This window comes from Eptesicus fuscus, chromosome 2 (genome assembly GCF_027574615.1).
Source record: "Eptesicus fuscus isolate TK198812 chromosome 2, DD_ASM_mEF_20220401, whole genome shotgun sequence".
Classification (NCBI taxonomy): Eukaryota; Metazoa; Chordata; class Mammalia; order Chiroptera; family Vespertilionidae; genus Eptesicus; species Eptesicus fuscus.
The window spans coordinates 17,730,058-17,733,450 of NC_072474.1; positions in this window are offsets into that span (position 1 = coordinate 17,730,058).

Here is a 3,393-nt window from a genome sequence, read left to right on the forward strand (position 1 = left end):
GTTTTCCTTCTCCAAAAACAAATATACAAAAGAAGAATCCACACATGTCTGTTTACAATTTAGAACAAAAAATAAATTGAAAAAGTCATGGTGATGAGCCCAGAATGTCCAAGCCAGTTTTCAGGCAGCTGGCCTTTGAGTTGCTAAGTGAGTTTATTTTTTCCATTCCCTTCTGAAACCATAGTTGCTACAAAATTCCAGAAACAGAACTGCACTGGATCTACAGAACTCCTTAATTCCATCAACCCCAGTCACCAAACTGTGATTAAATGGGTGTGAAGAGTAAAACAGCCCAAGATTCCTAAAATGTCAAATATTTGCAATTTGACCAAAATGGAACCAAGCCTGTAGACTTGTCTCATTACTTTTCGGCCAGGGAGAAGCGAATATTCATGGGAATGCTCTTGTAATTGTCGTTATTTTCTTCTGAAAAATGGCACCAATTTATAAAGTAAATTTTAATCTTAGCCCAAGGGGTCATCAAACCCACCAAACAGAGAGTCTCAAAGAAGAATCAACCTACCCAAAACTTTGGTGTTGGCATTATGCTCTGAGGCAGTAGTTAGACACCTAAGCATACGTTTTAGTACATGCTCTCACCTTTATTACCTGCATAATAGAGAGCTCTCTCCCATAAAGTGACTGCTCTCTTTCTGTGAAGCCTAGATATCAGCTTTTCAGGGCAATAATTGCAACTCTTCTCTGAATTAAAGAATCAGCCCCTTTTGTGTGATAGAAAGCATTTTAATGACCATTGATTGTGAAGGGGTCAGTTAGTTCCTCCTTTGTATAAATGTCCATCATTGAAATCAGCAGACCCAGTATTCTACTCACCAAATTCCAACAATAGATTCTATAGGTAGGACAATTATTTTCTTATTTTTTTATTTGTTTTAGAAGTTTTTGGAAATGACAACAGCACATATTATGGTCTTATATTAGCTACTTATTTAAGACAGGAACCAAGCCTATGAGCTTAGCTATCTCCAACGTCTTTCTTCTCTCTCTGGTAAAAATAATGTAAATTAGTAAGTCACAATCCTCTGAGCCTTTTCTCCACCCCTCATCACACACCTGTGCCTTTCAGGATGAATATTTGATTTTGGGGAAATAGGCATGCTGTTCAGGGCTCGATCCCCGGTAGGGGGCATGCAGTAGGCAGCAGACTGATGATTCTCTCTCATCATTTATGTTACTGTCTCTTTCTCCCTTTCCCTTCCTCTCTCTAAAATCAATAAAAACATATTTTTTAAAAATGTATTTGATCTTAGACCTATACTCTGTTTTTATTAATCTCATTATTATTTATTTCCCTAGGAAACCTGTAAAAAAAAAAAAAAAAAAACTTGTCTTGGATCCTGTCAGTATAAAGATCAATATTAGAAGTTACTAAAATTATTTTAAAAGACCAAATTGTACTTTTAGAGATAAAATTCAATGTATGATATTTTAAAAAACTTTGGATAAAGTTAATGGAAATTAAACATTGCAGGTGAAAAGATTAGTAAATTTGAAGATATAGTAATAGAAACTATTAAAATGAAATATGAAGAGAAAAAGAATTTTTTGTTAAGTGAAAAGAGCATCAGTGAACTATGGGACAACTTCAAGTGACCAATATATGTGTAACTAGAGTTCCCAAAAGAGATGAGAGGGCAGAAAAATATTGGAAGAAATAACATCCCCAAATTTTCCACATTATAAACCCACAGATCCACCAAACTCAATAAACCCTTAGCACAAGAAAGATGTTTATGCACCAAATACCAGAGCAAAAACAGACAGAAATTGATAGGCCTACAATGAGAAATAGACAAATGCACAAGTATGTCAGAGAACACCAGGAGAAGTATGTCTCATGAACTTAGATGCAAAAATTCTAAACAAATTTTATCAAACCAAATCCAACAACATATTAAAAGCATTATGGTCAGGTGAGATTCATTCCAGAAATACAAGCTTGGTTTAACATTAAAAAATTAAACAATATAATTCACTGTATTAACAAAGTAAAAAAGGAAAACCATGTGATCATTTCAATAGACACAGAAAAAAAACATTTGACAAAAACAACATCCATTCCTGATAAAAATTCTCAACAAAAAGCCTACAGTGAACATCATACTTAATGTTGAAACACAAAAGCTTTCCCTCTAAAGTTAGGAGCAAGATAAGGACGTCTGCACGTCCACTCAGCACTATATTAAAGTTATAACCAGTGCAAGGAAAATAAAAAAATCATCTAGATTGGCAAGAAAGAAACAAAACTATCATTATTCACAGATGACACAATAGTTTATGCAGAAAATCCAATAGAATCTACAAAACAGAAGAGAGTCCAGAAAGAGAGCCACACATACACAACAAATTAATTTTCATGAAGCTTCCAATATAATTTTAATGAGGAAAATAAAGTCTTTTCAACAAATAGCCCTGGAATATCTGGATAAGCAAATAGAAAAAATAAACATTTTCAGCAACCTCAAACCACATACAAAAGATGATTTTGAGCTGGATTGTGAAGCTAAACACAAAGCTAGAACTAAAAGCTTAAACACTCACCAAACAAACAAACAAACAAAACTCAAATAAGAGAATAATAGGACTTCATAAAAATTTAAAACTACATTCATCAAGTCCTAGCCAGTTTGGCTCAACAGATAGAGCATCAGCCTTCGAACTGAAGGGTCCCAGGTTCGATTCCTGCCAAGGATACCTACCTCAGTTGCATGCTCCATCCCCAGGCCTGGTTGGGGTGAGTGTAGGAGGCAACCAATTGATGTGTCTCTCTCACATCTAAGTTTCTCTCTCTTTATCACTCCATCTCCCTTTCACTCTCTCTAAAAAATCAATGGAAAAATATCCTCAGGTGAGGATTAACAAAAAAACAAAAAAACAAAAAACCCTACATTTATCAAAAAACAGAATTTAGAATTTAGAAAATGTAAGAAGTCACAGACTGGGAGATATTATATACATATATTTATATTTATATATATATATATACATAAATATATATATATACATGTTTATTGTGTACACAACAAATATTTATACAACTTATATTGTTGGACATTAAACAAATATATATGTAAAACAAATTACTTGTACCTACACACATATATAAAAGAAAACTAAAAATTCATATTAATGATAAATAACCCTCTCTTTTAAATGGGCAAAGTCTTGAACAGACACTTTACACAAATATAACTCTAATAATGGCAAATAAACATGTGCAAAGATGCCCAGCATTATTTGTCATTAAGGAAATGCAAATTAAAACCACAATGAGATACTATTTCACACACATAAGAATGAATACATTTAAAACTAACAAAATAAAATATTGACAAGGGTGTAAAGCTACTGAAAATCCCATAGGGCTATAAA